Raw genomic sequence first — 12145 nt, forward strand, 5'->3', positions numbered from 1 at the left:
GAGCAACCATTTAGAAAAAACATTTAAAAAATATGTTTAATTCACAATGGCCTGAGAAAATAACAAATATCCTGTAATAACTCTAACAAAAGATGTGAGATTTTTATTTAGAAAATTATATAATACTACTGAGATAAATTAAAAAGACTCAAATCAATCAAAATTTAACGTGCTAATTATTGGAAGAATCAATATTATGAAGATGTGTATTCTACCAAAATTGATCTACAGATTCAAAACAATCCCCATTAAAATTCATAAGGTGGTTTTGTCAATAATTGAGAAGGTGATTCTAAAATGTATATACAAATGCAAAGACAATCTTATAGAAAAAATTGGAGTACTTACAGTAACAGATAAAAGGTTTATTACAACACTCCAAAAATTAGGACATTGTGGTATTGGTACAAATATAGTAATAGAACAGAACAAAAAGGGCATTAAACAATACTTTATTTAACATAAAAACAGCACTGAAGAGCAGTATAGATATGTCAGTTTTATTCAAAAAATGGTCCTGGGTCAATGGGATATATGTGTGAAATAAAATGAATCTTTACTTCTCCATTATGGCCTACCCAAAATCAGTTGGCAGATTGTGAGAGAATATATTCAAGATTTCAGGGGTAGACAAAGATTTCTTAAATAGTAACATAAAAACTTCTGAGCTTAAAATCTGTGTCAAACAATTTACTAAAATAAAATTAAAAATTTTGTTGATCACAAGTCATAAAACAGTGGAAATTTTACATAGTACATATAATCAACAGAAAACGTGTATCCAATATACATAAAGAGCTCCCACCAAATCAATAAAAGATACTGATAGCCCAGTGAAAAATAGGCAAAAGGAATGAATAAGCACTTTACAAGTGAAGTTATCCAAAAGACCATAAACATATTAAGGGTTCTCAAGCTCATCAGGGAAATGCAAATTATAATCACAGTGAGACACTACTACTTATCAGAATGGCTAAAATTAAAAAGATTGACAAGTTGATAAAGATGTGGTATGCCTGGGTTATCATAGACTGCCTGGGATGTAAATTAGTACAACTATTTTGGAAAGCTTTTGTATAAAGATACAGTATGACCCAGCAATTCCATTCATAAGCAAATATCCACAATACATTCTTATATATTTTCACCAAAAGATAAGAACCAAAAATGTGTTTCTCAAAAAAGGATGAAACTTGAATTTATGGTTTCTGAATCACAATCTATATCCAAATACCTTCAATTAGAGATTACATTTGCTTCAATCTGAAAAGTCACACTGAAGGAAAAAAGTACTATTAAAAGTAGCAAAAGGGGCTTCCCTGGTGGTGCAGTGGTTGAGAATCTGCCTGCTAATGCAGGGGACACGGGTTCAAGCCCTGGTCTGGGAAGATCCCACATGCTGCGGAGCAACTAGGCCCGTGAGCCACAACTACTGAGCCTGCGCGTCTGAAGCCTGTGCTCCGCAAGAAGAGAGGCCACGATAGTGAGAGGCCCGCGCACCGCGATGAAGAGTGGCCCCTGCTCGCTGCAACTAGAGAAAGCCCTGGCACAGAAACGAAGACCCATCACAGCCAAAAATAAATAAATTAAAATAAATTTAAAAAAAAAACAACAACACACAGTTCGAGTACTTTCTGAAAAAAAAAAAAGAGTAGCAAAAGACTTCAGCTAGACATCAAATGTCATTAAAAATCAGAAAGTGCATACTGGCAACTATAGTTCCCCTTTGCCCAATATTTTTCATTCTCACCTCTGAATACTATTAAACAAGCCTAATTCTATACCTTTAATAATGTTCACCAGCTAGCACCACACGTGCCAAAAAGACATGCTAATGGCTCTTTAAATACAAGCCTATTTAAGGCACTATTTAATGGACTTGTCAAATTGATTTCTCGGCAGTTCCCAGAGTGTTATTACCAAGGTTTTGCCTGTGAAAACAGTCTGTGTTGTATCCTCTCAGAGGAACACATCCTTTACCCAGGCCTCAAATTATTCCCACAAAGATTCAAGGAATGTGAGCTCCTAGCTAAAAAATAAATCACAAAACCTTCTGCACAGGGAGCTTGGCCTTGTAGAAATTGCCACCACAGTCATGAGAAAGAGAGAGAGAGAGAGACACATAGTCCAAATTCAAGTCTAGATCGTGTGGTTTGCGGAGCTGGGTCACAGGACCATACCCTAGCTGGGAAAGCCAGAATGTTCAGCTTTTCTGAGGAGAGATGATCTTGACTCCCACCAAGGCTTTCAAGGTAAATGATTACCAAAATATCGCAAATGTCTAATAAAAAATGTGATATCCCTCCTGAATCTCAATTCTGCCTCTGGTTTACTGCTTTACTACATACATGGGCCCTGACAAATTATTGCCAAGCCTCTTTTCAATACATGGATTAATTTAACTTGTCCATAAAGATCTTGGAACTGTGGCACACTCTTATTTCTCTTTTTATCTCTCTCTGTTTCTTTGTTAAAAAATCTTCTCTAATCCACCATTTACCCAGTGGGTATGAGAATGAGGCATAATATTTTAGCCTATTGATTAGTAGCTATGTAACTTTGAAAACTTCAATGGCATGAATCATATATTTGATTGACTGCTATGTAATTGGTGAAAATAAATCTGAAGAAAATAAGCTGGCTAAATTAAACACACACAAAAATGAAACCAACCAGGAGAAGTTTTTAAGCAATGTGCATCAGGAAATTTTCATCCCTTATAACCCAAAATTGAAAATTGTTTTAAGTACTGATTTAAAACACTTAGAATGTGTTTATTCAGTTTGGCTACAGCTAATGTGCTGTATCTGTATGAGTAAGTTTGAAATTTCAAAAGCTATGAAGAGCGTGGACTAAAATTGCAAATGTGTTCAATGCAAGTGTCCTTCTCAACTGACCATTCATGGACAACTTGAAGTTCGTGTCACATTAGCCCTACAAATTTCTGGTGAAATTCAGGTTGATTGGAGTTTTTTGTTTGTTTTTGGTTTAGTTTTGTTTTCTAGTAAATAACTTGTGCTTTGCTAGGCTTGGTTTAAAGAATCAGATTGCAAGAGTCTGTAATATTGTTGAGGTGACCTTTGGCACGTTTGTCTTCTATATTTGGTTTAATGTGTCAAAAATGTAAAATCATTCCCTTCATAACTTCTTTATTGTTTCAAAACACCACGAACAATCATAGTTTCTATATAATTTCTCCCTTCATATGGAAGAAAAATGCATAGAAAGTTCTTGAAAATATCAGACGGCATAAATTGTACTGCTCCAAAATGAGATGTCATGTCCATATCAACAGCCAGCTTTTATCTGATATTTCTGACCTCCTCTCTCTGTACCCAGTTAGCTGCCATAGGTGCTACAAACAGCATAATTTGACAACAGGCTTTTGTATTGAATAAGGAAAATAAGTACAATTATACACAATGAATGTGTGAGTTAATTTCTTCTACAGTCATTAACTACATGGAAAATATTCAATCAGTTTTGATAAACACAGGCAAATCCAAACACTGTCTTATGTTTTTCTTTAAATGAGGCTATCATTACCTATCTTAACTAGCTTTTCATGAGACATTTATTAAGATGTTTGCATGGAATCTGCTTGTATGTAATGCAAAATTGACAACATTTCCAAAAGTATAGAAGAAATTTTTCTTCGTATATTATTGTTTCAAGAGTAGCAGATGTTACAAAATTTCAGAGCTTGCAATTCAGCTGATCACTTACTACTTCCTCATTCAAAAATTCATTAATTAGTAGTTTTAATATTTTAGACCAGCAAATATTGCTGTAGTCTGAAAAGACTTTACATGATGTCACCTGTAAAAAATCTGATTGCTGTTATCTGATTATACCAGGCAAAAATTGGGGAACCTTCGAATTTTTTCCCTCTCTGAGAACAGAATTAATCTTTTTATTATCATAAAGTAGAGATAAGGAAACAAGGTTCATGAGTTTTCAAGGCTCATCTTTTATTTAATCTGTCAAGACACCTCTTAGTTGGAACAGAAATCAAGTAGTAACTATTGAAAAAAGCATTGCATCAGGATCTGGAGAAAGAGTGGTGTTTTGCTGCTCCTTTGGCTAAGGATTATTTTTTGATCCAGTTGGAGGCTCTGGAGAGTGAGCTATGGTAGACTCATTAAGGAATATTATAGCAGTCCAACTTGGAAAATGGAGTAGAGCTTTATTGCCAGCTGGAGATGAAAGATATTTCTAGTTCTTACAGCAATCAAAATTCAGAAACAGTAAAACAAACAAAAAATGTAGAACTGGTAGACCATTTTACCACTGGAAACTAGTAGAAAAATTTCCTTTTACTGGAGAGGCTGCATTTTCTCGATAGTTTAGCAAATGATTTTCCCCTAACAATTGTTAACACATCACTGTAGCCCAGGAAAATCTTGATCCAGCTGAAGTCCATCCATATTTCTACACCCTCTTGGCCTGTGTCATAGTAAGGACTTCCATCACTAAAATGGCACATATTCAGCTTAAATGCTCCCATCTCTAGTTTTACACAGTCCACCCTGGGCATTGTTTTTATGTTTATTATAGAACTTTTTTTTCAAGCTTACATGTATCCTGTGTACATATTTACTTTCTTGTCTTATCTGTATTCCTTGCCCCAACATACTGCCCCCAGTATATAAACTTCTTGAATATGAAGTGATCCTATTCATAACTCTTTTTTTTTTAAATCACTGAACATGTTGCTTTTACACAGCAATACTCAGTAAAAGTGTACTGAATAAAAGGAGATATGCATACATACATGAATAAATGAATAGGTGAATCTACTCATATGTGTCCTTTTTGTGTTAAGAGAGATCAAATAGACTGCAAATATAGATATCAATATGTTCGTCATGGTAGCATTTGATTACTACTTAAATGTATTTATTCTTAGTATGTTTGGTTTATTAAATAAATTTATTAACAGGAATGTTCCAGGAGAGTCACTGTTTAGGATCCTCACATAAGTTACCAGGAAAAATACATTTACATGAAGTCACAAGATTTCATAAGTTAACATTGGTAAAGCACTTAAAAAAGTGCCTGACACATAGCAAGTACTAGACAAGAGCTTATTAAATGAAATAGATCACTGAGGGATCTCTGTGCTCACTGAAGAAATAGTCTGCATATACTCTTGTGCACATAATCAAGAATAATAAAAGAAATACACAAATAACACAACACAGAGTAGATTCCCTATCATGCAAAAATAACAAACATAATTTTACTTTATGTTCAATAAATATGTTGAACCGAACTAATTTTGCAAAATTTGTTTGTTTGTTTTTTTGGCCACACCACGAGGCATGTGGGATCTCAGTTCCCAACCAGAGATCAAACCCATGCCCCCTGCAGTGGAAGCACGGAGTATTAACCACTGGACTGCCAGGGAAGTCCTGGAAATTTGTTTTTTTAATTGAGGTATAGTTGATGTACAATATTATGTAAGTTTCAGGTGTACAACATAGTGATTCACAATTTTTAAAGGTTATACTTCATTTATAGTTATTATAAAATATTGGTTATAGTCACTATATTGTACAATAGATCCTTGTAGCTTATTTATTTTATATGTAGTATTTTGTATCTCTTAATCCCCTACCCCTATCTTGCCCCTCCTCCTATCCTTTTCCCCACTGGTAACCACTAATTTGTTCTCTATATCTGTGAGTCTGATTCTTTTTTGTTATATTCATTAGTTTGTTTTCTTTCTTTCTTTTTTTTGTTTGAAGACGTGCTTTGTATTAACTTAAAAGTCTAAAAAGCACAGGATACATTTTCAGACCAATTTTACTTTTACCCGCTTATGGTAATATGTGCAATGTTAGAAGGTACTTAGGTAATGTGTAAATCAAATGAAAAATCCAGAAGCAGCTGGTCCTGAATTACAGCACACACTGGAAATTTTGAGGAGAACACATATTAACAAAAAGAACACCAGCAAGCTCAAACTCAAGTTTTAATGCTGAGTATTTTTAAAGGGTTTAAAAAGCATGCTCAATCAGCATACAGCTTTTTCTCACTTAACAGATGCATTTCTATTTGCTTGTGTACAGCAAAGTGTAAAAACTCAAATCGACTTAATTATGATTTCAGAAATGTATTCCATGGAATTTACTTCACTGCTCCTACCATTGATTCTTCAAATAAACAAAGTACAGAGGCTCTCATCCCTTGAAATTGCTTTTAAACTAGCACTTTACATTGAAAGATAATAAGTAGAAACCTAGCAATTTCTGGTACAGTGCCTGGACTTAGCCTCATTTAATATAAGAATTGGATGTACAACAGAAAATTTATCATCTTCTTTATCCTTGGAGGAGAGGGAAGGAATAAGGAGAGGTGGGGATGTGGCTGCAGTATTTAAGTGCTGAATAGAACAATGCATCTTTCACAATGCTGACAACTCCACAATGAAGAAACACCATGAATCTCATCTCATCAAATTTTTTAGTTCATGCTGGATTAGGAATTTAGGTTCCCCTCTTTGTGTATCAATTAATTCAAACTTCTCCAAAAATTAATACTACAAGATAAACTCTAACTGCAATAGGTATTTCCTAAGTAGGAGACCAAATACCAAAGGGAATCCCTTCTTCCAACATCTTTTGGTATGTTAAGATTTCACCAAAGAGGAAATCTAACAATTAAATATGAAATCTCTTGGCCAAGTAAGAAACTACAGCTATTATGGGGATTACCCTACATAGCCACTATTTGTACATATTAAATTAAACCCAGCATTAAATATGCTTGCATAATTATGCTGTGAATGATGATAGCAGTGATGATCCTAGTGAAGAAGCATCATCTTTAGCCCAAGAAGAGTAAGAGGAAAAAACTGTGAAAACAAGTAGAAAGCAGACAAAGAGTTGGGCATCTTCTGATCTGAAAAGAACATTTTAAACATAGAAATACAAAAAGAAAAGTTTTCCCTTATTTCCCATACGTGGGAATATGAAACATTTATTTTAGATATCAGACAAGAACAGAGCTAAGTAATCCGATTTTACTGCAACAGTGTAAAAATCATCCCTTCACCACAGTGTAAGATTTAAATGCATCTGCACAAGGGTACACATTATATAAAATGCAGTAAGATTACTGCTGCCCTGCCAAGTTCTTCCAGTCCCTACCCAGGTCCTACTGCAATACTGGTGGTCCCAATAGTTTCATGGAAGCAAATCATTAAACATAACAATAATAAAGCAATTAGAAAGATAAATCCAAATGCCTCAGTTACCATATATCCAACTCAAACTTTATCTATTTAAATGTTACATTTGCCTCCCACTAATAAATCTTTATTTCACTCAAACTTGAACAATAAATCTTCCATACTGAAGCATCTTCCTTGCCTAATTAATTCAAAGGAAAAAACCAAAATGATTAGTAAAGAAAAATGTAGGAATTAACACACCCTTTTAATTTGTTTTAAATATTTTTAAGGTTTAAAAGTTGTTTAAAGTTTGTAATTTCTAGTAAGAAAACATTATCTGAATGAATACCCCAATGGCAAACCACTGTAAAATGTTTCAGCTGCATTTGGGGCAGAGGGGTACGGATTATCTTCAAAGCACCCCAGCTTTCTTCATGAGAAGGTCAGAGGTACACTGGTTTGTATTATTATGACATCCATTAGGTGATCTAAGTTGCTTTTCCTTCAGCAGGGGCTTTATTTGTCAGAAGGGCATTATGCTTGACTTCCAAATTTGGCCAACAACTTACTGATGAGATTCATAACCTTTGGGTTGCTCTGATATTTTGACATATTTGCCAGGTTCTGAGCCACATCCTGGAAGGCCACCATAACTGCTGGATCCTGCATGCCTGCAAGAACCTCTGGATCAGTAAGAATTTCATTGAGCCCAGGCATTCCTGCCATTCCAGGCATGCCCCCTCCCATTCTAGGCATTCCTCCAGGAAAATTACCAGGCATTCCGCCAGCAAAGCCACCTGGAAAAGAGCCATACTGAGCTCCTGATTGTCGTCTGGCTTCTTCCTCCCTCTGGGCTCTCTCATGTTCTTCCCAAGCATTCTTGACCCTTTCTGTTCTTTCTTGGATCTCTCTCTCTTCACGTTTTTGCTCATACTTTCTCCGACGTTCAGCAATTTTCTGGGCCCTTGGTTGAATTTCTTTCAGCATTGCACTAGCGTCTTCATCATAATCCAGCTCACAGGCAAGGGCAAGATCATGGGCAGCTTCTTCCCAATGGCCCAAAAGTCTGTGTGCTTTCCCTCGTCACTTGTACGGCTGAACAGAATCAGGATTTATTTCAATAGCTCTGTCACAGTCTCGGATGGCAGCATTTGACTTCTGTACTTTGATGAAGACAGTTGCTCTCTTGGCATACAGAATGACCAAACGAGGATTTCGCTTGATGGCATCTGTGAACGAGTCAATGGCTTTCTGTAGTTCACCAACATTTAGGGCATCAGTGGCAGCCACGTTTTTATCATTTGCCTGATCCATCATCTCCTCAGTTATCTCTACATTTTCATCTCCCATTTCTTGAGGGGCATCAGTGCCTGGTTCAAGCACACCTTCATTGTCAATTTCTAGATCACTTTCCTCACTTGATGGTTCGTCTGTCTTTATGTTTTCCTCCGCCTTCTTACTATCTGTTTTTTCTTCCTTGGTATTTTCTTCCAATTTAGTTTTATGAGTAGCAGGTGGTATTTTACCCCCATGCGCTCCACCCACTCTCTCAGGAAGCTCATTTCCTCGGTGTGCAGAACACTTGGGTCCTGCTTGCACATTTTCATGAAGGCTCGAAGCTTGCTCACTTTGCCGGTGACCACGGTCCGGAAGCGGCAGGAGGCAGCAGGAGGCGGCGGGTGAGCGGAGGCTGCGGCCCCATCCCAGGCCCAGGCGCTAGCTCAGCGTGACCGCGTAAAGGGCAGTTTGTTTTCTCTTTTAGATTCCACATATAAGTGATATCATACTGAACTAATTCTGTAAAATTAGTTTTAAAAGATCCAAAACCAGACCTGAAAAAGTCTAGACTAGAAGCTTCTGCTTTGATCTGTAATTTTACTTCCTTATTAAACTTTCTTTTCTTCATGGCAGCTATGCATTACAGTGGTTGTTCAGTAAATGTTCAAAGGAAGTAACAATTAGATCCTCCACTTACATATATTCTTATAGAAGACCACTTATCTCTTGACATCTCTCAACTTCCTGTCCAACTTTACGTACCGCTTGAATCCTTCACCTTCTAGACGTTTTCCTGCATCAGAGCAGGTAATTCCTGACCCTTAATAAACCACGTGATTTATGTTTTCTTCCCTGTTCATTTTTTATCTTTTTTATCTTTTGTTGCCAGACCCAGTGTTCATGCATTAGAAGAGCTAGCTAAGCAGATTGCCTTACCCTGGGCTGAGCTCCTGAGAACACTTAGAATCACATGGGGTGGGAAAGGAAACAGAACGAGATGCCCGTCAAGAACAGAATTGTACTCAAGGGTAATTGCAAAGGGTCAGTAAAGAAGAAGTCCTGTAATGGTCAAGCTGGAGAGATAATTGTAAGCCACAAACAAGAAACAAATGAGATGTAAAGAGCAGGATAGTTAATGGAGGACCATGTGAGGAAAATGTAAGACTGAATGAGGGAAGAAGTTTCATTAATTTGCTTTTAACAGAATTGGTATTGCTAGAGTTGAAATGGATGCTTCAAATTCGTCAAAGCTACTCGGTTAGTGTAGACTCTTCTAAAATACACAGTAAGTCCAGAAAATAAAAGACATTTATTTATTTATTTTTAATTTAGGTTCCTCATTTTCTTTTTTTAAATTTAATTTAATTTAATTTTTTTATACAGCAGGTTCTTATTTGTTATCTATTTTATACATATTAATGTATGTAAGTCAATCCCAATCTCTGAATTCATCCCCCACTCCCGCTTTTCCCCCCCTCCCATACGTTTCTTCTCTACATCTGTGTCTCTATTTCTGCCTTGCAAACTGGTTCATCTGTACCATTTTTCTAGATTCCACATATATGTGTTAATATATGATATATTTTTTTCTCTTTCTGACTTACTTCACTCGGTATGACAGTCTCTACGTCCATTCACATCTCTACAAATGACCCAATTTCCTTCCTTTTTATGGCTGAGTAATACTCCATTGTATATATGTACCACATCTTCTTTATCCATTCATCTGTTGATGGGCATTTAGATTGCTTCCATGACCTGGCTATTGTAAATAGTGCTGCAATGAACATTGGGGTGCAAGTGTCTTTTTGAATTATGGTTTTCTCTGGGTATATGCCCAGTACTGGGATTGCTGGGTCATACGGTAATTCCATTTTTAGTTTTTTAAGGAACCTCCATACTGTTCTCCATAGTGGCTGTATCAATTTACATTCCCACCAACAGCGCAAGAGGGTTCCCTTTTCTCCACAACCTCTCCAGCATTTATTATTTGTAGAGTTTTTGATGATGGCCATTCTGACTGGTGTGAGGTGATACCTCATTGTAGTTTCTATTTGCATTTCTCTAATGATTAGTGATGTTGAGCATCCTTTCATGTGTTTGTGGGAAATCTGTATATCTTCTTTGGAGACATGTCTGTTTAGGTCTTCTGCCCATTTTTGGATTGGGTTGTTTTTTTTTTTTGATATTGAGCTGCTTGTAAATTTTGGAGATTAATCCTTTGTCAGTTGCTTCATTTGCAAATAATTTCTCCCATTCTGAGGGTTGTCTTTTCATCTTGTTTATGGTTTCCTTTGCTGTGCAAAAGCTTTTAAGTTTCATTAGGTCCCATTTGTTTATTTTTGTTTTTATTTCCATTAATCTAGGAGGTGGGTCAAAAAAGATCTTGCTGTGATTTATGTCAAAGAGTGTTCTTCCTATATTTCCCTTAAGAGCTTTATAGTGTCCAGTCTTACATTTAGGTCTTTAGTCCATTTTGAGTTTATTTTTGTGTATGGTGTTAGGGAGTGTTCTGATTTCATTCTTTTACATGTAGCTGTCCAGTTTTCCCGGCACCACTTATTGACGAGACTGTCTTTTCTCCATTGTATATCCTTGCCTCCTTTGTCATAGATTAGTTGACCATAGGTGCGTGGGTTTAATCTCTGGGCTTTCTATCCTGTTCCATTGATCTTTATTTCTGTTTTTGTGCCAGTACCAAATTGTCTTGATTACTGTAGCTTTCTAGTATAGTCTGAAGTTGGGGATTCTGATTCCTCCAGCTCCGTTTTCTTTCTCAGAATTGCTTTGGCTATTCGGGGTCTTTTGTGTTTCCATATGAATTGTAAAATTTTTTGTTCTAATTCTGTGAAGAATGCCATTGGTAATTTCATAGGAATTACATTGAATCTGTAGATTGCTTTGGGTAGTATAGACATTTTCACAATGTTGACTCTTCCAATCCAAGAACATGGTATATCTCTCCATCTGTTTGTGTCATCTTTGATTTCTTTCATCAGTGTCTTACAGTTTTCTGAGTACAGGTCTTTTACCTCCTTAGGTAGGTTTATTCCTAAGTATTTTATTCTTTCTGCTGCAATGGTGAATGGAATTATTTCCTTAAATTCTCTTTCTGATCTTTCATTGTTAGTGTATAGGACTGCAAGAGATATCTGTGCATTAATTTTGTATCTTAAAACTTTACCAAATTCATTGATTAGCTCTAGCAGCTTTCTGGTAGCATCTTTAGGATTATCTATGTATAGTTTCATGTTATCTGCAAAAAGTGACAGTTTTAGTTCTTCTTTTCCAGTTTGTCTTCCTTTTATTTCTTTGTCTTCTCTGATTTCCATGGCTAGGACTTCCAAAACTGTTGAATAATATTGGTGAGAGTGGACATCCTTGTCTTGTTCCTGATCTTAGAGGAAATGTTTTCAGTTTTTTACCATTGAGAATGATGTTTGCTGTGGGTTTGTTGTATATGGCCTTTATTTTGTTGAGGTAGGTTCCCTCTATGCCCACTTTCTGGAGAGTTTTTATCATAAATGGATGTTGAATTTTGTCAAAAGCTTTTTCTGCATCTATTGAGATGATCATATGGTTTTTATCCTTCAATTTGTTAATATGGTATATCACATTGATTGATTTGCATATATTGAAGAATCTTTGCATCCCTGGAATAAATCCCACTTGATCATGGTGTATGATCCT

General features: G+C 36.0%; 1 pseudogene across 1 annotated transcript; it reads right to left on the reverse strand.

Annotated features, from left to right (window-relative positions):
• Nucleotides 1–6819: 6819 nt before the first annotated feature.
• Nucleotides 6820–8884, reverse strand: LOC309656382 (hsc70-interacting protein pseudogene; annotated as a pseudogene). Its single transcript has one exon. The product of its transcript is annotated as a hsc70-interacting protein pseudogene (transcript).
• Nucleotides 8885–12145: the final 3261 nt, after the last annotated feature.

The sequence above is a fragment of the Balaenoptera physalus genome, assembly GCF_965194825.1.
Source record: "Balaenoptera physalus genome assembly, chromosome: 1".
In the NCBI taxonomy this organism is placed as follows: domain Eukaryota; kingdom Metazoa; phylum Chordata; class Mammalia; order Artiodactyla; family Balaenopteridae; genus Balaenoptera; species Balaenoptera physalus.